We start from the raw sequence: 26,057 nt of genomic DNA on the forward strand, positions 1-26,057 counted from the left end.
TCCTATCTCCATAGGTTGTGAATTTTCTTGAGTAATCTCTATTCCAAATATTCTGCCTTATTGATCCTAGACACCACCCAAATGTCCCAGAAACTGAAAATGTTTTAATATTATTCTCTCCCTGACGGCCTCATCTACCTAAAGGTGACCACATGTTCTGCCAGCCCCTGGGCTTTCTTCAGAAGTGGTCAGGGTACCCAACAGGTGTGTGGGTACCATCAAGGACACTTCTCATGCTTTTGGCCACTTAGCATCTGAATCCTTCCTTTGTCTGGGGAGTCCCTCTCCCTGTGAAGCAGAGCTGGTCTTCCACTGTGGAGCTGTCAACGACAGATATTTGCTTACGGGCCTCCCTTGCAGCAGATGGGCTAGCCTTGAACTAGACTCTACCAATCAAATGAACCTAGTTCAGACTTTAAATTGGAAACTAGTTACACAGAAGAGCAGGAGTCACCCAGAATCCATTCTGGTGTGGGGATGGCTCCACCCAGCTTACTGACATAGCAGTGGTGGCAGATTCAGAGCAGTTTCCAGCACTTACTGTCAGTGTGGCAGGGGTACACGCTGCAGTGTCTGTGCTTAGCAGGAGCTGCCCTGGGTCTTCACCAGACCAGTTCTCCAGCACAATTTGGATATTTCCCCTGGCCGAGTAGCCCCAGAGCCTGTCCTTTTGACCTTTCTGGAAATTCTACAAACCAGAGCCTACTTCATGGGTCAGCAACCTGTGTGGTCACACGGGGCCCCAGGCTCAGCATGATCCTGTGCTTAGTTAAATGGTCTGCTGCCCATCTTCCAATCCTTCAAAGTTTTCACCAAGAAGCCTCACATTTTCATTTTGCACTGGGCCCTGCAAATTAAGTAGCTGAGCCTGCTGTGAGCTAGCTAATATACTTTAGGTTAAGGGGTTCTTAACCTTTTGTGTGCCATGGAGCCCTTTGGAGGTCTGATGAAGCCTATGAAGTATATAAGGAACGTTTTGAAATGCACAAAATGAAACACATAGGAAGCCAGTTATATTAAAATACAGTTAAATTTTTTAAACAAATATATGATAGCATAATATGTGTGATTTTTTTATTAGTAGATTAAATAAATCTAGTGGCAGGTCTAGTAACTGCTGTTGCCCAGAAGTAGTATTCTGGAACGCCTGCAACAACTGAAATGTCACTTGAAAATACCTATGACTTTTTTTTTAAAGATTTTTTAAAATATATTTTTATTTATTTATTTAGTTTTGGCTGCATTGGGTCTTTGTTGCTGCGCATGGGCTTTCTCTAGTTGCAGCGAGAGGGGGCTACTCTGCGTTGCAGTGTACAGGCTTCTCATTGCGGTGGCTTCTCTTGTTGCGGAGCATGGGCTCTAGGTGCGCAGGCTTCAGTAGTTGTGGCACATGGGCTCAGCTGTTGTGGCTCATGGGCTTAGTTGCTCTGCAGCATGTGGGATCTTCCCAGTCCAGGGCTCGAACCCGTGTCCCCTGCACTGGCAGGCGGATTATTAACCACTGTGCCACCAGGGAAGGCCCCCTATTACTTACAAAGGTGATAAGGTCACAGGTATCTGATTTGTTGTCTATATTCATAACTTAAAGAAATGCTACATTCAGTGATTTTTTTTAAAGTGATCCATCCAAGTCACAGTGTCTTTATTTTTTAATTAAAATTTAATTGTAAAACTTAATTAATTAGGGCTTCCCTGGTGGCGCAGTGGTTGAGAGTCCGCCTGCCGATGCAGAGGACACGGGTTCATGCCCCAGTCTGGGAAGATCCCACATGCCGCGGAGCGGCTGGGCCCGTGAGCCGTGGCCACTGAGCCAGCGCGTCCGGAGCCTGTGCTCCTCAGTGGGAGAGGCCGCAACAGTGAGAGGCCCGTGTACCGCAAAAAAAAAACACAAAAACTTAATTAAAATTTAATTTAAATAAATTCCTTTTCTGCTTCAACTAGCCAAAGCTGTTATTTTGTTGCTTACAAAGAGAAGCCTGTAGGATACAGGTACCTGATGTGACCCAGGCTCCAGGACGAATCCTGAGTATGCCAGGGCTCTCCACAGAAAACAAGCAAACACAACAGTCACAGTGGTCCGAGGTGAGTCAAAGGCGTATCCAACATAGCTCTGCCTCAGCTGTTAGGATCTCAGAAGAGAAAGTGTCAATGGTGACAGTCCAGGATGCTGTCTGTGAAACATGTGACAAGCCCTATGTGTGTGGTATAAACCAAGTGATCTAGATGTCTGAGCAAGTGGAGGTAGGTCCCTTCCAGCTGGGAAGGTCAGCTATTAATAAGAGTTCTACCTTATGAGAAGGGAGATGAAACACATAACAGTATAATCATTGCGCCAATGTCCACAGCAAGTTAACAGAATGTTGAAGAATCTCCTTCCTCAATTTCCCAAATCCTAATCCAGAATTCTTTGTTCTAGTCTCATTACCTCTCAGGTATTTCAACATGAGTTTGTTTTTTTACAGATCTCAAAGGAAATATGATAAAAACATACCGCCTTGGGTACTATTCTCTTGTTCCCCTTCCACTCCTCCTTTTGGGACAGGGGACTCAAAAGCCCTTCAACACAAAGGGAATATCTATCCTTTGGACACACTTGAGAAACCTGTGTTTGTTCAGAAAGTGGAAAACAATCCATTTGCAGATATCTTGAATTTTCCAAAGTAGTTTTATATCCATTATTATACTTGAGCTCTGGGCATATATCATTACCCCTGTTTTATAGATGAGGAAACCAAGGGTCAGAGAGGTTGCGACTTGCTCAAGGTCACAGAGCAAGAAAGAAAACCCAGGTTTGTTTCTTCTTAGTCCAGTGTCCTTTCCTCTGCCCACAACTCTCCTACGAGCAGATCATAACAAAAGGGGAGGCCGTCTCTGAAAGGGAAGTGCAGTCATGCAGATCGTCAAAAAACCAAGACACCCACACCCCAAATTCTGGGCAACAGGTGCCAGCTAGGAGAGGAGAGGCTCAAAAAAGAAAACAGATCACCAAATCCTCTGGCCCTGAACAGGCTTCAGTTTGAGTCCCCAACATGGGACAGAATTCCTTTGGCCAGTGCCCAGCACACAGAGTCCTTCCCATTCCTGCCTGGGACTTAGGCTCATAACAACAGCAACAGCAGGAAAAGGGCTTCATGAATATAAAAATAAACAAACTTTCTATTTTTAGCAGGGCTGCAGCTGTGAGAGCTTCTTTATTTGCTTTTTAGCTGCAGCATTCTGAGGGAGGAGAGGCAAGCCGGGAGGGGGTGGGAGACGAGGACAAGTAGGGACAGTCACACTGGGAGCCAAATTTTCCATTGCTGAACCTGATTACACACAGGTCACAGAAACCCACGTCCAGCCTGGAAGTCTGTGGAGTCTGCAGGTCTGGAAAAGCTGGAGAGCGACAACCAGGAAGCCAGCCGGTGACTGGGCTCTCCTCTGGCCATATATAGAAATAAATCATCTTTTGCCTAAATGGTTTTTAGAGCTACTGAAAACCGTGTTGTAGTGACTCCACCAGAGGAGTGGAAGACAAGCTTGTGAGTAGAGACCTTTCAACTCTTAACTTAGGCTGTAGCGAGAACCTATGTGAATCTCGCAGAAACTCAGATCCAGCAACTTCCAGGCTTAAACCCGGCTGGGGTCCGGAATTCCCAATAAGCCTGCAGCATTTTTCTCCTGCCCAGCCCTCACTGATAGCACTCAATATCAAGATCTTGAGAAAGGACAACCCTAATGTTGGAGGTGGGGAGAAACAGGAGCTGTGGTTCCTCCTTTCTGTTTGCCTGAGACAGGATTGGACATTATGAGAAGGGAGTTCCAAGGCCACCACAGAGGAGGGACCTTTCCTTATACATGTCACAGTGGCTTTAGGAAACGTATGCACCTGATCTGATCTCAGAAGTACCTCTTTAGCCGTGCAAATACCTTTGGCTGTGCCATACCCTGACCCCATGGCATCTTTAATTACATTCTTTTCCCCTCTTGTGGCCCTTTTCATTCATGGTCGCAACTATATTTTCAGTCCTCCTGAGCAGACAGAATTGCAGACCCCAAAGCAGTACTGAGGAAGGAAGGAACCCAATGCTTTGGGTGCTTACAAGGAAATAAGTGCCCAAGCAAGGGTACCATGCTCTTCCATGCTGGGAGAGAGTCTCTACAACTTCCTGGATGTTGCCTTATGGCTGGCAGTCTTCATTCACTGGCAAATGTGTACCGAGCACTCCACTGTACCGTCGCTTGCAGTCCAGTGTGGGGAAGAAATAAACAGACGATGTCATCACTGTGGGGCAGGCTCTATGATGGGTAAGCACAGAGTCCTGTGGGAACACAGAGGACTGGCTTCTACCGCAGTCCTGGAGAGTCAAGATCTTTTCCGAGGAGATGGTGCCTCAGCTAGCACCCAGGCAGGTAGAGATTGGGTAGGGCAAGCGTTTCTCCTCGAACACTCCCTATGAAAGGGTAGTTCTCAAATAATAACATGGTAAGAGGACATAGCAAGGCTAAAATATATGAGAGCTTAACCCCAGCACCTCAGAAATAGTCCCTCCCAATAACATTTATCATTTTACTCAATAACACTACTAAGCAAACCAATTGCTGGCTAATTACAAGAAAAAAGACAGTATCATAATCTATTTGACTGTGAATTTTGACAGCTAACAATGTAAGCCCTGGAATCTTGAGGTTGGAAGGGATCGAATGGGCTACTGAATCCTCTCACCACATATAAAAATCCCTTCTACAGTATCCCTGCCAGCTGGTCACCCAGGCTCTGCTCAAATTGCTCCAGTAATGGAGAGCTCTCCACGGATCAAGGCAACTAGTTATTAATAGTTAGTTTTAAAAGCAGGAGCTGGAGTGTGTAGTGGCCTCCTACCCAGCTGAAGTTCAGTCTCCCAGTCTTTCCACACTCCAATAAATCCTACAGAAGGCCACCAGATTAACTTTGAAAGTGGTCAGTCCATTGTTCAAAACCTGCAGTGACTCCACTTACTGACATACAAATTCTAACCTCCTTCTAAAAGGCTAGAAGAGCCCATATCAAAATGTAACATTGGTTATATTTGGTCATGAGGTTTATGGATGATATTTTGTTTTTCTCCTTCACACTTTTGAGTTTTTCCCTAGTTTTCTGTGAAACAGAGAGAGAGAGAATAAGAAAGGTAATAAAATAATTAATGTTATTTACAAAAAAGTCCTACTGTGTTTATTCATTCATGTTGTACCCAATTTAGAAATCTTTCACTCTCTTTCCCAGTCTTTAAATTCTTCTGCACCTCCTAGATTCTGGCCAACCCACCTCTATGTTTCCTTCAGTGCTCCAGCCCTTACTGCCCTTAAATCCAAAGTATAAAATTGAGCACTTTATTATAAGCAGTTTTCTACTATCTGTTAATCATCTCATGAGATGTGGTAGGTTCCACATCAGACTGTAAATTCATTAAGGACCATATCATAGTGCCTACCTAGCGCAAGGCAGAGGCTATTACAGATTCTGCATGAATATTTGCTAGTGGATAGATGGATGGATGAAATTCCACTGGGTGTATTTATTAGCTCAGTTGGTTAGAGCACAGTTCAAATGATCAGAGCACAGCTCTAATAAGTTTTGTATGTCATCGGATCCTATGCTTCTCAAACTAGGGTGCCCACAACCCTGGAAGAATATGGCAAAGAAAGTCAAGTGTATATGAAGCCACAAGATATTAAATAATGTCTTCCTAAAGCAAAAATGTCCTCCTTTGGGGGAATACTCTGGTGGAAAAGTACGAGAAGCACTTTTGCAGCCCATCCCTTTCCAAGTGCAGGAATTCCATCCAAGGCTGACATCCAGATACTGCTTGAGTTCATCAGTTTAGGCTTTGCTTCTAGATACTTTCAGACGCCAATAGGTCTATACCCCGCCAAGAGATGTTCCTGGAAGGTATCATTCATCCTGCATAAAACAATGCAGAGATCACTGGTCTAGGAGCCAGAACACCTTGGTTCCAGCCCAGTTATGCAACTACTGTGGGCTACCAGCCTCTTCAAGCCCCAGTCTCTCATCTACTCTGCCCTCCCAACAAACGTTGGGTTAAATTAAATAATACACTTGAAATGTCTTTGTAAACTGAAATTTATGTGCAAGCTTCAGGTATTATTATTGTTGCCCTTATCATCCCAGAATCAGTGAACTTGATTGTGTCCCATGGGCACAGAGGCTGCTTCCCAAACCTGTCCTGTTGACTAAGGTGCGTAGCAGTGGAGCTCTGAATTCAGAAAGTTGTAGGTGGAAACCTGACTCTAGTGTAAGCTCCACCAGACTAGAGTCTCATTCATTTTTATATATCTCATGTTTTGCATAATATTTAGAATATATATATATATATATATATATATATATATATATACACACACACACATATATGCTGAATGAATGGGTTTCTGTTTATTGGGATTTCTGCCTTCCATCATCTACCTGATCTTTGGCAAAATTAACAATTTTCCAAATCCCATTCTCCTTATCTCTTAGATAAGTATAATAGTATCTCATAGTGTTAAAAATGCATAAAATATTTTTATGCATTTATTTTTATGCATAAAAATGCATAAAAATGCATAAGCTGCCTGGCACATAGGAAGCAATAAGTCAACCGCAGTTAAAACAGAGGGAGAGGGCTTCCCTGGTGGCGCAGTGATTGAGAGTCCGCCTGCCGATGCAGGGGACACGGGTTCGTGCCCCGGTCTGGGAAGATCCCACATGCCGCGGAGGGGCTGGGCCCGTGAGCCATGGCCGCTGAGCCTGCGCGTCCGGAGCCTGTGCTCCTCAGTGGGAGAGGCCGCAACAGTGAGAGGCCCACGTACCGCAAAAAAAAAAAAAAAAAAAAAAAACAGAGGGAGAGGGTGAGTATATTTCTGCAACTTGGTAAATGAAGGCTAAACTGTTATCTTATGGTTTTGTCAGCCCTTCCTTTTACCTGTTATGAAAGCGCCAGCCTAGGGAAAGGAAGGTTGCTTGCAGCAAGGATGATGTTCTGAGTCACTGAACTAGTTAAGGAAGCAAATTTCAAAGGCACAGTTACTTTGTGGGCCCTCAGGGCAAAAGGAATAAACAATTCCAGTCTTCACAAAAACTTCTTCCAGAATGAATATGCCTGGGCAGGGCAAGCTGGGGTTTTCCAGAGGTCTCTCTGACAAAGTGACAAGAAATGTTTTACCTAGGCCATGGCAATGCTATATGAAACCCACACGATGGGCTCACTCAATAAGTTGATCAGTAAACCGAGAGCAGGAGACAAGGGGAGCCAAAAAGAGAGGCGAAATGAGAGTTCTGTGGAGCCCTCCTCCCACCCTGAGACCCCTGCCAGAAAAATGGAATACTGAGGCCCTTTGTTTACATGTGCGCTAAGCCAGTGATGAACCCCAACAAAGAGCGCTCCGTCGTGCAGTGCTGCCAGTTCCAGAGACAGTGCTGGAGAAAGAGCTTTCGAGACACAGCCCCAGGAGGCTGGGAGGCAGAAACGGAAAATGAAAACTGAGCCCCTTCATGCCCCAGAGGTAGAAACAAAGGGCCTTCCGAGCTATCACCACCCCTCACCAGCCCCACTGCTGGAAGGGGTGCTCCATCTCTAGAACTTACAGGAGCACTCAAGAAAGCATAAAGCACGTGGAACAGAGGGGCACAGGTGTGTGGGGAGACATGGTGATTATCAGAGGAGACATTGAAGAGTTTCCTGAACTTCCCCCAATGTCAAGATTTGGAGCTACAGTTATAAAAGTAATATTTCCCTGGCATCTTGGATGCAGCATTGAAGACATTTTGGATGCTGCATGGAAAAGAGCTCCCAAGAAAAGTATATTGTCACTGCTCTTTTTAGAGGAGCTTTCATAATTAGAGTAATTTATGTCAGAATTAGACAGTTTAGGGAACAGAGATTTAATTGCAAGAGATAAATATAATAACTGGTATGAAAACAGGCTCTCAAAATCTGTTTAGAAATCCAAAGCCAAAATGAAAAAGCAATGCATTTGAAAAGGGCTGTAAGGGGTGGGCAGGAGTGAGGGGTGGGTGGAGGCGGGGAGAGGAAATGCTTTCTCAGAATAGTTATAATTTAGCTGGAAAACTCACTGTTTTTTGGATAACCTGCTAAAACTGAACACGAATGAGACTAAAAATAAAAGATAGCATCTGCAGAAAATACTTGGCTAAGGTAAAAAGAACAAGGTTTTGCTACCTTCATGAGGCAAAGGCCATGGAGACTGTAGAATTAGGGATGCTCACTGGCTCAAAACCAGGCCAGTGCTCTTGTCCACAAAGACCCCATGTGCACGTGGTGAAAGGGCCCGTCGGGCCACCCTGACTCCCGACCACATGGAGTCCATCTCAGCTTCCTGCAGCACTCCTTTACGGCTCTGCCATTCACCTGTCTGTCCAGACCCCTCTGGAATCTATTTATGTTGCCAGCTTGTGCCGCCTCCGGGAGATAAGCCATCCCATAAATTCACTACCTGCTGCGCAGTGTAGTATTTCCACTGACTTCTCCTGAACTTGCCTCCCTCGTGGTTCCGCAGTGCTGCTGCGTTTCAGGATCTGGTGCACAAGTCTGTGCTCATCTCATCCACACCACTTATAAGCTGACCATTTCCTCCTAACAGCCTGCATCTTGTCAACAGCCCTTCTCACTTCCAGTGGGTGCCTTAAGGATCCAGGCTGCTGTTCAGGTACTTTCTGAAGTACCCGTGTACACTTTTAGACCCTCGCCCAAGTGTTGCAGCCAAGAACATACCACCGGTTAAGGTGAGAGTAAGATAATGTTCTCAATTTAATATTTTCCCTCCCTGAAGAATAGGCCCATTTGGGCGCAGCACTGTCCTGGTGCACACACATTATATTCGACATGGCTTCTGGACTCAGAGGGTTTGCAAACTGATGGGACAGTGTCTTCAGGCAGCACAAGGCCAATAGTGAAAGTTAACCCATCTGATACGGGGCACTTTCAAGAAAGAAAAGCTAGTGTGGCAGTCCTGGCCTTCACAGCAGGCTAAGGTTCTATGCTAAATACCCCCTTGATTTTCACAACCCTCTGAGAGGCAAGCAACACCTTTTGTCCCCAATATATTGATGTGAAACCAGAGCTCAGCAGGTGCTAGAGTTAGTAGGGGGAAGTCACTCAAATCTCCAGTCTCAGTTCACAAACGTGCTTATTTCGGCTTCTTTTTTTTTCTTAATTAGATGTTAATGCTCTGTTTCACTCCATTTAGAGCCCACTAACCTCTTGACCACTCTCAAATATCTTTACGAAAAATATGAAAAATAATGAGGATTAAGCAAAAGGTAACAGCACCATGGTGGCCTGGGGCCATGCATGAGGTCATCAGACTTGGGATTATCACTGCCTAGAGAATAAAATAGTAAGTGGATGCTCTAACATGCTTTTTTGTAAGGGATGCGTCATCCGCCCCGAGTGAGAACATCCTGGCCAGTCGCCCACTCCTGTACTTCTACCATAATTGCATCTTCCTAGCAATGCCAGTTCCTCAACAGACTTGGCAGCCTTGGCAAACCAATGTGAGCGAATCCGCCATCTTGCCCACTGCCTTCTCTGCCACAGAAGCTGTTGGCCTTCCTCACTTACTGAGGCATCACAGAGATACCACCTCATGGAGAGGCCCGAGATTTTCTTCCCACCATCGACAGGCATGTCCATCAAGCCCTAAGCTCAAATCAACTGCCTCAGTTTCTCTTGTTTAATTTCTTCCCGTTCTCTCTGAAAAGCAACCCTAAAAATTGTCATGTAGGCCAGAGCCAATCTGTAATGTTGCTCTAGATTTCCAGGAAGGCATCTTCTGTAGCCCTTCCTCAATAGGCCTCATTCCAGGCCTGAACATGACCCTTGCTCCAATGTGGAATTCCTTAACAGAAGGTGACTTCCTCCTCTACTTGATGATATAGTAGTAAAAGGATGGATTGAGGGGTTGGAAACAGACTCAAATCTGGGTTCCACCATTTATGAGTTATGTGACTGGGAGGAAGTTACTTAGCTACTCTGAACCTCAGTCTCCTCATCTGTAAAACGAGGATACTACGTCTCATAGCTGTGTTGTGAAAGGCTGAATGATATGTTATGGGCAAAGCTCCTGGCACAGTGTCAAGTGTCCTTAGCATGAAAGGAAATCTCCACTCCCAAATCCTCAGGCCAGCATTCAAGGCCTCACTTTGCCCCCTGCCCCTACCCCATCCCTTGCTCAGGGCTCTGTTAGCCTCTGGCTTTAAACTCCGAGAGTGTCAGAGGAACCAACTCTATGTAGGTAGACAGTTGTAAGCTCAAAATGTGGTTACAGATTGAGCATCTCCCATCTTGGTTAGCACATCGACTAAGGGAAGCCCCTCATCTGGACACTTCTAAGCAATCTCCTCAGCCCAATCTTCCAATCTCTGCTGGCCCTACCTGACCACCTGTTAGCCCACCTGCTTCTGGGACCCACCTTTCCCCTCTTGTTCAAATCCAGACTAAGTTTTCTCCACCTGGGTTTCTGGGAAGAAGGTCTCATCTAATTTCCTTCCATTGGAGGAAAACTTCCTTTTCTCTTTCCTTAATCATCTTTGGCATTTCTGACTGGAAGGCTGGGTTTCTCTTTGGTCTTTCAACTCAGAGCCATTTGGTTTCTCCATCGCTAACAGAAACAGATCTCTTATTCCTCAGTCGAAACAGTTGGCTGCACTAGTCATTTTAACACCCACACGCAGAGGCCAAAGGACACCAGCACTCAAGCACAGGAGCTGGTGGGGCAAGACACGGCTCAGCACCTGGCACCTGGGCACCTGGCAAAAATAGTCAAGAGGGCAGCATCTCAGGTCCACGTCATGGGAGGACCTCTGAAGAGGCCCCTAGACACTCCAGGGCCAGGTTCTGTCGTCAGCCCACCCTCCCCCCACACACACAGTACCTGGGAGACACTGAGCTCCCTGCCATGGGTAATCAGAAGCTTTGTGTCTGGAGTCCTCCATCCCACACTGGTGCAGCTCTTTCATTTCCTAGCTTTCCAGGTGCTGGACTCCAGACCCACCAGCTCTGAATAAAAAGTGGATAGAGGGCAACTGAGGATGAGAGGGGAAGCACCTTTGAGAACTTTGTGAAGGCAGTTTTCCCCTCCATCTCTGCTTCTGACAGCTCCTGCTGGAGCACACCGTTTCTTATTGCCTTTGGTAAGCAGTGCAGAGACTTTTCCAAGGTGTTGCGTGCACCCCACCAAACACACCGTGCTGACCAGGGGAGCCCATCACGTCCTTTGTCCAGATAAGGCACTGGAGCCTTCACCCAATCTGCCCCATGGCCTCCCTCTCCAACACCTCCCACCCCCTTTCCAAGAAGGCTGCTCCATTAGGAAGGGCTGGGCTATTTTCACTTAAGCCCACTTTTCCCCGAATTAGGTCTCAGATCCCTGGGAACTTTGGTGCCTCCGTGAAAGCGACTGGGACTGGTTCCGCAGGCTCCTGAGCAGCTGTGTCCTGCAGGAGGCGTGTTCCGGGACCGACAGGGCACCGACACTTAAGGGCGGGGCAGGGAGGGGGTAACTGGCGGGAAGTCGGGGTGGGAGGGAGGGCGAGTCTGGGCCGTGTGCGCCCAAGTCCAAGGGCAGCCGTCCTCCGCGGGCCCCAGGGTGGCGAGTTTGGGCCGAGCCCAGGGAGCGGGAGAAGGAGCGAGTCTGATTCAGGAAGTCGAGCCTCTGACATCAGGGGCAGGACGGAGTTGGAGTGAAACCTCAAAAATGCGAGGCGTCGGCCAGCGGGAGGGCAGGGAACACAGAGGGCGCCTTTCTCAAAGCCGGAGGCAGGTACGCGCAGCGCAGGGCGGCCCCCGCTGACCCTCCACCTGGGCCTGGCCCGCGCGGGACCCGCAGGGGCTTCCAGCGAGACACCAGGACCTCGTCCCTGCGCCCGATCGCTGGTGCACGGGCAGCACCCGGCGGACCCCCGAGCGACCACGCCTGCAGGAAGCCCTCCAGTGGACTCAAGGGTGAGTCTCAAGATTTTTTGTGGTTGTTGTGTGTGTTTTAAAACACTTTTTGAGCGGCCCTCCGTTTGCAAGGGGGCTTCCCACTCCCTCCTTTCTTCAGAAGATTGAGACTAGCCCCCTAGATAAGTGAAATTTAAGGATTGTTTCCAAACAGCCTCTTGCCCCTTCGCAACTTCACTTGCAGCGTCCCCCTGCTTTGCGAGGATTCCTGGCAGCCTTACTTCTGCTTCTGGGCTGAGTCCACATGGGTTCCTAGTGGGGTTTGGGGTGGAGTTCTCCGACTCCCGTTGACAACAGCTGCCGGCAGGAGCGGCTTGAAAGGGACAGAGGGACATTCAGTTTGCTAACAAAAAAAGTCAAGACCTGAGACCCTCCAAAAATCACCCCAGGCTCAGAGGTTTCTAAATTATCCTAGGTGAAGCCAAATTTTCAAGGGGTCTAAGAAACTGGCCACCGCGAAAATATGGCCTGGAGCCAGGGCTGGAATGGGAACCTGTCTGCTCTTCCCCGAGCCTCTGGGGGGATCTGCCTTGACACAGACCGCTTGCTAACTTCTTTACCTCTCTCAACAGTCCCACACCCAGTCCCTCACCCTGCCCATGAACGTAAAATGGAGGACACAGTGAGTTTCCCTAGTATTTTGAAGAGTTTCACAGGAATACATTATAGTAGAGTTAAACTATGGACATTAGCTAGTGGGAACACCAGCCCTGCCTAACCGAAAGGGAAACTGAAGCAGACAGGCACTGCCCTAATTTCTTAGGGAACAGTGGCAGCCCACATGCTAGCTGCCTTGCAGGACTGCTCCACAGAATCTGCTGAATGAGGAAGGGTGGTACACTTGAGCATCTGAGAAGCACTTTCCTTCCAAAGCCGTTGCCTTTCATTCACTCAGCTGAAGGTCATAAGAACCTGCACCTAATCTGAAGGGACCCTCATTCTGAAGTCCTGTTGGATAACGGGAGAGCCTTGAGTTACAAGGAACAGGACTGGAAGACAGCACTGACGCTAGGTTGTTCCTAACCTCTGTACAAATGGTTTGCAAGTTCCGCCTAGAGAATTCAGCAAGGATGTCACCATCAACCTCCTGGTCTGATGTGTCTACCTTTCGCCTGTGCTGGGCTGGGGAGGCAGCTGTATTAAAAAAATCTGATCAAGTCCTTCACTTCATCTGAAATTCTGGCTCCCCATCCCCACCCCAGATACAATTTTAGGAAAGAAATGTATTGCAAAACAAATGTTTCTCCAGCCTTCAAACTTTGTTAATATTTAGCCTGTGGAATAAAGAAAGGATCTTTTCTGTCCTCTTCCCTGAAGACTAACCCCAAGAGAGTAATGAACACTCGACAAGCACAGTCACTGATTTCATCAAACAGGGACGTACCTCCATCCCATCCATTCATTCAACAGTTACTGCACCCACTGTGTGCCAGGCAGTATGCCGGGACCCTGGAGTCCAATTATCATGATACAGTTTCTGCATTTGAGGACATGAAATCTGGTAAATGAGACAGAGGAACAAACTACAGCTCAGAATAATACACATCATCATAGCAATAGCTATGGGACACCAAAACAATCCAAAGGAGGGAGTGAATAAATCCCCCAGGAATTATCTGCAGAAATGACGGAGGAGCAGGTTTTGAAAATGATTAGGCATTCCCAGGAAAAGGGTATTCCAGACAGAGGAAAGAGTATCTGCAAATTCAATGGCAGGTTGGGGGAATTGCAAGTAATGGGGATTACACTACTGTACAAAGAATGGTGAGCTCTTTCCTGTAGCAGTGGGAAGTCATTTTTTCAACAGGGAAACAGTATGGTCAGATTTGTGTTTGGAGAGAGAACTGATGGCCAGATGGAGGCGGACTTGGAGAGATGAGAACAGAGATAAGGAAGACCTCAACTAAGATCATGGCAGAGGGAACTGAGAAAAGGGCATGGACTTTAGTGGTGTTTAGGAAGTAGAGTCAAAGGTACCTGGTGACCAAGTGAACGTGGCAAAGGAGGAATGAGTGGAACAGAGGATTATAAGGTGTTGAGCTGGGGATGGGGAGGTGCACCGTGATGCTTGTAATGGAAACCACATGAACTAGGGGAGGCGTGGACTTGGGAAGCAGATTTTTGAAGAAAACGATGAACATGTTAGACACATTTAAGTTGGATGTACTCAGGGGATGTCCAGGTGGAGATATATGGGAGGCAGCGGGCACACAAGTCTGCAGCCCAAGGAGAGGCAGAGGCTGCTCCAACGTAACTATCTCAGATGCTGTACAGAAAAGCAGTGTCGAAGGAAGCTAAAGAGGCCTGATTACACTGTCAGTGAGACCATTTGACCCTGAAGAGTCTTGGATTTGTCAGTAATGGCCTACAGGTATTATTTTCATACCACACAGTGACTTCCAGATGACTCTCTCTAGACTCCCAAGGTTTTCCCCAGATGCCTTGCACGGTGATACCTAAAGTGTTGGCGAGAACCCTAAAATGGCACACAGGTGGTACAGATGCATTTAACCGAACAAGTAAATCCCCAAGAATCACTCCCCCGTGTGAGACATGAATACTTTAGTTGAATTGTAAAATCTGCAGAGACACCTCTGGAACTCATACCCCAAATCTAGTCATGGCACCTGTGTGGGAGAGTCCTACCTTCATTAAAAGAAGAAGGACAACTTTCTCAGACTAATTCTAAACCGCTATAGAGTGGTCCTTTAGGGCTGGCTGCCAATGCCCAGATCAGGATCTTATGTGTCCTGGTGTGGAAGAAAAAAAACCTTGAACTTGGAACTAGACAGACATGGGTTCGATTCTTGCCTTGACCACTTACTAGCTGCCCTTGAACAAGTCTTTGAATCTTTCAGCTTCATTTCCCTTATATTTAAAATGGAGATAATTATATCTCACCAGGGCAATAGTCAGAATCAGAATCAAATTGAAAAAGAAAGTACATTTAATGTGCTACATAAATTGTAAGGCTCTATAAAAATGTAAGGGGTTTTTACTAGTAGTACTAGTCTTTCCTCTTGAAGTTACCAAATCAGATGGACTGTGTAGGTACAGGATCTGGGCAGCGTCTTAGGCCCAGACTTGCAGCTTTTTAAATGCATGAAATATTTTAAGGCAGTAATTATAAAAGTCTCCTTCCATCAGAGCAATGACATGCATCTATTCTGGCCACTTCTCTTTTAACTCCTTACCTAATGTGGTCAGAGACCAAAGAAGCAAATGCTCTCCTAAAGCGTATGCAGGTTGCGTGGTGCACAAGGGCTCCTGGGAGCTCATGGGGCTGAAAGCAGTCAAGATTCCACTTGCTAAGCCACAGACCCACCCCCTTTGCAGCCAAGTCCGCCCAGAGGGGACACTTTTTTCCTAATCCTCACCAATGTGCTAGTTGAACCAGTAGTGGCCCTGAATCTGAGCATCTTTTGATGGCTTAGATATCTCTGTGTCTTCTCCCAGCCAGAGAAGCCTGACATATTCCAACCCAGGGAAGCTCAAGTTTTACGCCAACATCCAAACTTTCAAGTAAACAGACTCCCTGTAGGGGCTGGTTGTTGAATGAAGAAAAGGAAATAACCACAGACACAGAGACTTCAGATGGAAAGATACTTTAGAGATGAGCCAGCCCCTCTCCCTCTCACTCCACAGATGAGCAACCCAAGGTTCAGGGAGGGAAGTGTGTGCCCGGGTCAACAGCTGGTTAATGGAGGGACCAGAATCCAAGTTCAGGAATAGCGAACACTCTCTGGACTGTCTATCACCTGGACCTTCTGTGCCTCACACACAGGGACACACGCAGGCGCTCAAGTGCTGGCAGAGAGGAAAAGCGAGAAGATTCCACTTGAAGGCTGAATCTTCCCTGAGTGGTCTCTGGGGATAACCCAGAGCAGACCTTCAGGAGATGTGGGCAGATCTCCCCCTTTAAAACAATCTCCATACCACTGCCATCCCTTCTGTTTCCTCGATGTCAATCCTTAAACTGTTCTCAAGAATTCCCAGAGATCCCTCAAGAAGGAAAACAGCATTGGGTGCCTTAATGAACTAAAGCCTGTTTAGGGTTTCATGAAACTTATCATGAAGACTGTTTCCAGACCAGTGGGTGGGTCAGCAGTACACATCAAATATGACATTCAACTGACCATTCGATAAGAAAGGCTCTAAGCGAATCATAGGAGCTCGTGAGACTTATCACAGGCACAGTAAGAGATAAAACCGTGACAGATAGACTTGCCCTCTCCAAGCAGCAAAAGGAAAATCTACAGCAAATTTTTGGATGGGCAATCCCCAGGGCCATCGACCAGCTCAGGTTTCTGACATTTCTCCCACATCAGCCCGGGCCATCTGAACAGAGCACCACCTGGGGACGTCGTGGCCCCTTAGTGGAGACCGGGCAAGGGTAGCCGAGTTCCAAAATGAACTTCACACAAACACAAGGTTCCTTTCTTAGGGCAGCTCCCAAGGGGCTTATGGCAGTGTCCGAACCAAATCCTGGCCCTGGGAAGAGACCTCCTCCCACGTCTGTAAGCAAACTGCTCCATGGAATTTGTTGCTAAGAAATGAAGGAAAACCGAATCATAGCCGTGTTTCTTGGTCAAAATTGAAGATTGTGTTTGTAAGTCATTGCAGACTTGCCCTTGCTCTTAACTGTCTATAACTCCTTCCTGTTAGGTTGTTTTTCAGTAGACTTTTATTCTCCGCAGATACAATCCTAATGTCAAGCTGGACAGGCTTAAGGAAAGCCCATCAGCAATTTCTTTTCGTTTTCCAGGCAAGTCATAAGAGAAAACTGGCAGAAGAGATGGGGGAAAAAAATGAAATAGCAATAAGGATAGTTGTATGTTACAGTTCTTTTAGTCTTCAAATTGTCCTGAGAAGGAAAAGCTGGGGGTACATAGGTTTAGAGATGTGTATGGAGGCTGGGGGTTGGGGACTGAGAAAGAGGCAGGGGAAACTGGGACATTCAATTAGCTTTACTGTTAATGGGAACAGAATGGCACACGGTGCACATGCTGGGTCTTAACCTAAATGACATGTGACCGCGGCCACCTTAAATAAGAGAAGAGAAAAGCTGCGTGCGAGCCCGGACCCTGCTTTCCCCACCCCAACCTGAGGAAGATCCTGAGGCTATGTCCTTTCTACGCTTATAATCTTAGGTTCTTATGCAGCTCCACCAATGGGACAAGGTGCCGGCTTTCAAAAGCCCTTCTGCTGTAAAAGTCCCACCATAGCCTGACGTTCCAGAGAGCCACTCAGGCATACGGGCCCGAAATCACCCAGGAACTAACGCTGGGGTCAAAGTGACCTTCCCAGTGATCAGGGACCGGGAGCAAACAAATGTCCATCCAACTTTTCTTGCTCCCATGAATCTGTAGTGTGCACACTAGGCTCTCCGTAGCTATTTGCTGAATAGTGCTGCTAAGAATTTGAGGCACACAAAAATGACAGCCACTGCTGCCTCCCAGCCACCCACCAGGTTGCTTTACGAGCACATCACAGTGGTTTACTCAACATCATGCTGGGGAGAAGCGGCAAGGCTGGAAGAGAACACACCACTCTCAGGGCCAGCCCTGCAGACCTACCCCATCTGTCAAACTCCTTTCTTGTAAGTGACTGGTGGCTCCCACCTTCCCCTGCCTCACTCCGCCTTCCGTTCCTGACCTGAAACATCCCCCTGCTCCTGCCCAAGGCCCACAGTCGGCTGAATAGCAGTGGCCAGTGCAACCTGGCCATGGCCTAGATTAAAACCTCCAGACTCATTACGTGGGTGACCCACCCCATCCCATAATGAGACCTCCCCTGGGAGAGGGGAGCACATTGGCACAGCACACCACCCAGACGTGACCTGCTTGCTCAGAGCTCTCCTGGTTTCCAAATTAGAAACTCAGACCCTGCCCTGTGGGATATTTGGCCCAAAGCCTTCTCTGGTTCAGCAATGATGCGCCGGGTGCCTCAGGGCGCTTGCTGATTTCCAACTACTGTGTTCTTTGTAGTTTTGCACCAAGACATTATTGACCCCTCTGAGGAAAGAGCTGATTTTTACTGTGTTTTCAATGGATGGATGGCACAGGTTTCCACGGCTGGATGTGGAAAGAATATCTCATTTCCAGACAGAGATACTGCATTTCCCCCTCCCTGTCTGGGGCAAGAGGAAGGGATACAGTCACAGAGCATGTGACACACAGGGAAGAAGGTCTGATGCTCCTGACTGACATTTTCCAGGAATAAGTCTTCAGTGGTTTAAAAAATATTATTCCTTCAATAAGGAGTACTTCAACCACTGAGGTATGTGGTCATTTGACATTTGGTATTGGAGTGAATGAATAAATACACACTAAAAAGATAATCAGTGATGTTATACTTCTCAAACCATTAATAATGGAAACTACACCATTCTTTTCCATTTAACCATCAATCAACTTTCAAGAAATTTTGTTATCTCCTCCCACTTTTTTTATTGAGGTGAAATTCACATTACATAAAATTAACCATTTTACTGTGAAAAATTCAGTGGCATCTAGTACATTCATGATGCTGTAGAACCACCACCTCTATCTACTTCCAAAATACTTGCATCGTTGCAAAATAAACCCCCACACCCAGTAAGCAGTTACCTCCTATTGCTCCCTCTTCCCAGCCCGTGGCAACTACCAATCTGCATTTATGGATTTATCTATTCTGATATTTCTTATAAATGGAACCATACAATGTATGCCCTTTTGTGTCTGGCTTCTTTCATTTAGCATAATGTTTTCAAGGTTCATTCATGTTTTAGCATTTATTGGTGCTTCGTGCTTTTTCATGGCTGAATAATATTCCATCATGTGTATGTACCACCATTTGTTTACCTATTCATCTGTTGACAGACACTTGGGTTGTTTCTACCTTTTGGCTGTTGTGAATAGTGCTGCTGTGAACATGCAGGTACAAGGGTTTGTCTGAGTACCTATTTTCAATTGTTTTGGGTAGATACCCAGCAGTGGAATTGCTAGATCATAGGGTAACTCTATGTTTAACTTTTTGAGGAACGACCAAACTGTTTTCTCTTCTCCCACATTTTAATCAACATATTTATAAATTCACTTTCCTTTCTTGAGGATAAAGTGCATAGTAAGTGGCATGCTTTCCCACGCCTGGTCCCTTATTTCTTGCCTTTAATCTTATGCTTTAAGGAAAGATATTAAACCTGGCTTCTTGTGGTCCTAGAGATGCAGAGTTATTTGGATGCTTGAGATAGATAATATTTGGGTAAACTATAAATCCTTCTTGGTGTAGCTGAGTAGTAAGCAACAGATAACACCAGCAACATTTATGGAGGACCTTATGTGTGCCGGGCACTGCATTAAGAAAGTCACATACTTCTCACTTAACCCTCATGACAGTTCAACTACGATACCTATTTTACAGAAGAGGAAAACTAAGGTTTCTACCAAGAGCAAAGTTCTCTTCCTCTGGCTCCAGAGTATTATCTGTAAGCCTCTCCTACAAAGAAATTCTGCAGCTGCCACCAATGATGAATCAGAAGCTGTTCAATATCTTGGGAGCTTACAGTCTACTTTGGTGGATGGATAAAGAGGCAATTATAATACAGTGTCATCAATGTTATGATAGGTGTCACAACAGGGAGGAAGTGCACTTAGCCCGGCTCTAGGTGACAGACTTAACAGAGGAGACAAAATCTAAGTCAAAGTTGTTATTTCATTTATAAATAAATGAGCCTTTGTGCCCCTTGGTAAGGCTTGACCCTCCCCCATCCTCCCTTTGGCAACACCACCTCATCATTCCCAGAGCCCAGTGTCTGGCACACAGTAGCTGTTCATTAAACACAGGTTAATAAACACGTGTGCTTCTGCCGATGGAACTTCCAGCCCCTGTCACACTGTTACGGAACTCCAATGCCTGGAACTCAACTCATACGCTTTCTCAAAAAAGCTGTGGCCCAGGCACGAGGGGAAGGAAATTAGAAAAAGCCTAGAAGGGCTTCTGTTGTTCTCTCTACATCTGAACACGCTTGCGTACACGAGAAGACAAGAGAAGAGGGGGAAGAAGGGTGGGGAGACGGGGGGGACTGTGAAGACATCTCCCCACACCCAGGTGAGGAGTCTGCAGAGGTGCCTGGGATCCTGAAGCAGAACTGGAATGAACTGCTAAACCACTTTACCAAACTGTACGTTCTCCATTTCCTCTCAAGGTTGTGTTGTTACTTCAAGACTCCTAGCTCATGGCTATCCGGTATCTGGGGCAATTCACCTCACCAGCAGGGACAAGAATCAGTAGCCTCAGAGAAAGGTCTAGACTCTCCCCAGTTGCTAATCCTCACTCCTCTTTCTCAGGGGTCTTCAGTGAGACTGGTTCACGTTCAGCACCTCTCTACAAAAGGAGAACTGTAAAAACTCTTAGGAGCCCTGCTGGCCTTGCTTTAGAAGGCAGGAGCTGTCCCAGCGTGGCTCTGGCTGCATTTTATTCATACACATTTCTTAAATGTCTTTGTGTGTGCCAGACACTATACTGGAGGCCGTGGGGAATTTAAAAAACAAAGACAGGCACAGATCCCACCTGCAGGGGCCTACTGCCTATGCCTAGGAACCTGCCAGCCCTTAGCCGTAGTCCTGCCCCCTCATCCAGAGGTGGAAGAAACAGCCTCCCCTCTGGGATTAGAGTCTGTCCTGGGATCTCTGCTTGCTGTGCCACCCTCTCTTCACCCACCACCCAGGCTCTGTGTGGTGTGACTCTCAGCATCCCTGACACCTGCTTCATCCCTGCTCAGCCGGCTCCCCAGGCTCTGAGCAACTTACCTAAGCCATAAGCTGCTGCTTTGGGCTCCTACCCCAACTGTGAAAGCAAGGCCTTCTTGTTCTGCACAGGCCCCCGTCCTGGTCCCCATTCACTGCTGTAACCCTACCCTGTTAGAGCACCCGTGACCTGGTCCTGCAGAGGCCAATGCAAAGCTTGTGGAGATATGAGGGCTCAGTCTCCCAGGAATGAAAATGTGGGCACCCCGGCCTGCAGGAGGTAATATACAGCCTCACAAAGGCACTCTCAACTCTGGGTCTTTTCCATCCCATAACCATTCAGTCAGTTCACTAATCAAATGGACAAGCATTTATTGAGCATCTACTATGTGCCAACAATGAACTAGGCATGGGGGATTCCTAGAGGAGAAAACTCTCAAACAGTCTATAGTCAAGTGGGAAAGCAGACATGAACAGCATCTGTACCATAAGAATACAATAGTAAGACAGCACAAGTATCCAACAGTATCTTTCACCCGTTGTCAAGGAGGTAATGTAGGAGAGAGGGACAGAAATGTTCAACCATGATGATCTCTATGTAACCCATGATTGCAGAAAAAGCCCCAGGCCACTAAATTTTCCTTTCTCTTACCCTATCTGGTGGGGGCAGTACAGTACACAGGTCAATCTCTGCTGCAGTTCTATAGGCCAGAGCATTCCTCACTGGCTCTGCCTGAGATAACCAAAGCGTCTTGCCATGCTACACACAGCAGTCGTCAATCACTGTGGTCCCTTCTGCATCCTTGAGCTCCCCACCGCTGGATCATAGCAGGGCTCACGAGCTCAACACCCACGAGGCCTGACAGATAAAGCTAACATTTATGGAACACTTACTCTGTGCCATGTGCTGCTTTAACGACATGATACAGATGATTTAACTCATCTGATTTCCATAACAATTCAATGACAGGATCTCTTCTGATTCTTCTTTTATATTTGAGGAAACTGAGGCACAGAGGGGTAAAGGGACTTTCCAAGGTCAGACAGCTAGTGAATGCGGGAGGGGCAACCTTTGACCCAAGCTGATCCGCCCGAAAGAGTAACACAGGCGGTGCGGGAATAAGGGCAGGACCAGCTGTGCTGGAAGCTGTGGTTCAAACAACCTCTCTTCACTGGTCACATCTAACTCAGGGGCTTCCAGCTTGCAACCTGTGGTCTAGGTTTGCCCTTCTTGCACAAAAATCTCATTTGATTTCTACCAACCTTGGGCTACCAGTATTATTACATGGGTAGGCTAAGTGTGTGTGTGTATGTATGTATGAGAGAGAGATCCCTTTGAACTTGTGCCAACTGGAACCGGCTTTGGTTACCTTTGTAGCCCCAGATTTGAATTCAGGATTATCACCAAATTTAAGAACATACAAAGGAATAAAGCGTGTTTGGAGTTGAGAGGGAAGGAGGCAGAAAACTCACTATCCACTCAAATTTTCTTACACAATAATCTGCTTTCATGGTTAAACATGAAAAACATCCCCTGAAGGTCCTTGGCCCAGCGTATCATCAGTTATCCCCTGCCCTGTCCCTGAACATTCAAGTCATAATAAGTAAGAAGGTAAGGAGGGAGAGAAGGTCTCCCAGTAGCAGCCCTTCTCCCCAGGCCACTGGAATGCCATGGATTAGAGCAGTTGGCTGGGAGAGGGCCAAGCAGGAGTGAGCTGCTTGTTGCCATGGTAACAATGGGAGATTCGAAGTCCCCAGATCTTGGCCAGGTGCCTAGGCCACCTTGATTGGATTCCTTCTCTGAGCCAGCTGTGCTTCCTTGAGCAGTCTGGAATCTCTTCATTCTCATCCTCACTGCACTTGATCGTTCCATTCTCCCTGCAGGTGCCAACTCAAATCACAGCCTCCTTGAAGCCTTGCCTAGATTCCTCCATGGAATTAACAGCTTCCTCTGTGCTGCTCCCATAACCATTTGTTGGCATAAGTGTCCCCTGGGACACCTAACTAGTCATGCTTCATAGTTCCCCTGTGCTCATCCATTTCCCAAACAAAAAATAAATTCCTTGACTTCACAGTCTACGTCTTTAGTTCAGTGTGGAATCCCTTACCCAGGTAGTTGGCAGGTTTCTACATCTTGTTAGGCAGCATCAGCTGGGAGAGCCCTAGAAAAGAGAGAAGTTCCTTGCGCACATAGTAGGTTCTCAACTAATGTGCACTGAATTGAACTGTGCGCTGCTGTGCTGCAGAGAGGGGAGAGGGCGGTTCCTGGCCTCCTTGGACTCAATTGTGTCAACAACCCAGGTTCAGGGAAGGAAGAAAAAAGCCAGCAAAGAGTTCCTCCCTCTGGAAAATAAACAGGGAGAGCTTTTTGCAGTAATGACAGTGAGACAGTGAGATGCTGAATGCCACACACACGTTCTCTACTCAGTCGGCTTGGCATCTGAAAATTACCAGATGGAATGCTATCAATTCATGACACCAAAATATGTTAGGAACACAGCCAATCGGGGCTTTCCAAAAACGTGGCGATAACCTCACTTTCAAGTGAAATAATCATAATATTCAATATGGCACCCCGTGAGGCAAAGGCCCATATCCATTTGAGGCCAGTGATCTTTGGAAGTCAGGTCTCACTGCTGTCATCTCTGTTTCTTGGCACTGACAGCCTCACTGGAGATTCAAAGGTAGCTAGTCCCCAAAAGAGGCCTGCAGAGTGTGCTTGCAGTCTGGAATGCCCCAGAATATCTGGCATCTGAGCACACTCTGAGCCCAAGCTGAATGAATTCTCCAAACCCAGAATACTGAAATTCCAATTAGTAGATTTTTTCTTTTCCTGAGTATCTTCTATCTGGCCACAATGCTGGGTGAGAACCCAGAAACCAGGGTAGCAGAGTGGAATGAGCACTGCATATTTAGGGGTAGAACTGCCCCATCTTCCACGATCAGCTGTGAGACCTTGGGCAACTCATTTAATTTCAGTGAGCCTCAGTTTCCTCGTCTCTAAGTATGGTCATTCATTAATTCAGCAAATACTTTCCAAGAACAAAACAGGTCCCTGGATGCCCTACTGGGAATGGAAGAAAGATGATTAAATAAAATGAACCTAAAGTGGGTTGAGGGCTATGGTAATAGTACAGGGACAGTGATGGGGCACAGGACAGGGGCTCTAAACATAATGAGGTCTCAGAAAGTTTCCCAAGGGGGATGATATTTCAGCAGAGACTAAATGCATAGAGACCAGGAGTGGGATTGGGATGGGATTGGGAGAGAGTTGGGGGTTTCAGATAAAGAAGCTTCCCTGAGGCCCTAAAGCAGGAGGGACCACAAATCTCAGGGAGTCTGAGAAATGGAAGGCTTTGTAAACTGGAAAAGTGACTGGTTGCCATTGTTTGCTCCTCTCTTGCTGCTTTTTAGGAGTGACTGGAGTAAGGAGAGTATCACTCTGGGAAATGGGAAAACTAGGACCCAGTCTGCCCTTGGTCACTGACCAGCTTTGCAATTTTAAACAAACTTTGAACACCCATTTCTGTTCTTTAGTTTATTCATCTGTGAAATAGGGCAAGAAATCCCTTCCCTCCTCACATTACAGTGGATTTGATGAAGAAATGTTTGCAGAAGCTGTTAAAAAATTAAAACGAGTTATTAAGTGCAGGGTCTTTGCTAGGACTTTCCCCAATCATAAATAAACGCAAGCCCATTTAGACTGGAGAAGTGATTGCATCAGGGTTTTTTTCCCCCCCTGCCTCCCTTCCCAAGGGATCAGGAGATAAATAGCAGGTTCCTTCTGATTGGTTTGGTCATATGTCATTTCAGTTCATAATCCGATTTTGTCTAAGGGAGAAAGTACGCTATTAATAAAAGGGTTTTTTTTTTTTTTAATTGTAATATTTGTGATTACTGAGCCTGGCTAGTTAGGGCAGACTGCCCATGAGCCCAGGGTGGGGCTTAATCCTGCTCTGGCCAAGGCATACTTCGAATTACAAGAGGGATCAGGTAAGAGAATGTAGCCTCTGAAACATTGACGCTGCTACCTGTCTTCTGCTCACCAACTTTCAGGGCTTCCCTGGGGCCCATTACTGTACAGCAAAGCCATGTTGAGCCTTCCCAGCCCCCTGAAATCTCACCAGCCTTGCCGGTACCACCTAATTTCCCACTCTTCCTCAGGAGGTTTCTTCACTGCCTTCCCAGTCTCAAACTCTGTATGTGCTGGCCTCTGGACCTCTACTCTTGCTTTCCCATCCTACCCAGCTCAGCCCAGCTTCCCTTCTCCCACCCAAATGTCTAACCGTCCATGTGACAATACCCAGCACGGGGAGGGGGGGGGCACCCAACCTCCATCTCCTCCAGGCGGCCTCTCCCTTAAAACTTAAGCCAGGCTTCCCTGGTGGTGCAGTGGCTAAGAATCTGCCTGCCAAGCAGGGGACACAGGTTCGAGCCCTGGTCCAGGAAGATCCCACATGCCGCAGAGCAACCAAGCCCGTGTGCCACAACTACTGAGCCTGTGCTCTAGAGCCTGCGAGCCACAACTACTGAGCCCACGAGCCACAACTACTGAAGCCCATGCGCCTAGAGCCCATGCTCCGCAACAAGAGAAGCCACTGCAATGAGAAGCCCGTGCACCGCAACGAAGAGTAGCCCCCTCTCGCCGCAACTAGAGAAAGCCCGTGCTCAGCAACGAAGACCCAACACAGCCAAAAATAAATAAAACTAAATTAAAAAAACAAAAACCTAGGCCAACATCGATCCCTCTCCTTTCTAACCGTGCATGACTTTGGCACTTCCTGATATTTACCTTAGCCTTTAATTGCTTGTATTATTTTTGAAAATTAAACTGTGAGGAGCATTATCAGTCTATAAAGAATCTCATGTATGTATTATTTGACTTTTACAACAACACTGGATGGTGAGTGGAGTCCGTGGGATTATTATCTTCCCATCTGAGATGGGGAACCTGAGGCTTGGAGATTCAGGGACCTGCACTGTCACCTGTCAGGACTTACTGTGTTCTAAGTTTCATTAAGAAACTCTCCTAGGATGGGAAGTAGATCATAACCTTCTTTGTTTCCCTCAGCACCATGTTGATCACACAGCAGACAGTTATTAACTAACATTTCTTGAAGTGAAATCCATAAGCAACTACTGGAAAAATAATCGGAATGGCATATTTCATTGATGCACATCATTGCTATTAGTACTATTAGCCTCTTCATGTATAAAGAACAGTATGCTTGCAGCATTGTTTTTATTATAGTGACCCAGTAAACAACCTAAGGGAGGCTCTCACGTGTTCTATACAAATGTCCCCACCCCTGCCCCCGGGGGTCCATCAGAGGGCAGCCACTCATGCAGG

At 46.8% G+C, this 26,057-nt stretch overlaps 1 protein-coding gene and 1 long non-coding RNA gene across 4 annotated transcripts in view; one reads left to right on the forward strand and one right to left on the reverse strand.

Annotated features, from left to right (window-relative positions):
* Positions 1-26,057, reverse strand: part of LOC109552916 (uncharacterized) — a 371,016-nt gene that overhangs the window by 318,677 nt on the left and 26,282 nt on the right. The gene's annotated exons all lie outside the window — the stretch shown is intronic.
* The window catches only part of KIAA0040 (KIAA0040 ortholog), a 35,398-nt gene continuing 20,912 nt past the window's right edge, over positions 11,572-26,057 (forward strand). For all 3 annotated transcript variants that reach the window (XM_019918679.3, XM_019918678.3, XM_019918680.3), the window contains exon 1: positions 11,572-11,981. The gene's annotated coding sequence lies outside the window, so the exon portion shown is untranslated. The remainder of the gene's footprint in view (positions 11,982-26,057) is intronic.

Source organism: Tursiops truncatus, chromosome 1, assembly GCF_011762595.2.
Source record: "Tursiops truncatus isolate mTurTru1 chromosome 1, mTurTru1.mat.Y, whole genome shotgun sequence".
Lineage (NCBI taxonomy): Eukaryota > Metazoa > Chordata > Mammalia > Artiodactyla > Delphinidae > Tursiops > Tursiops truncatus.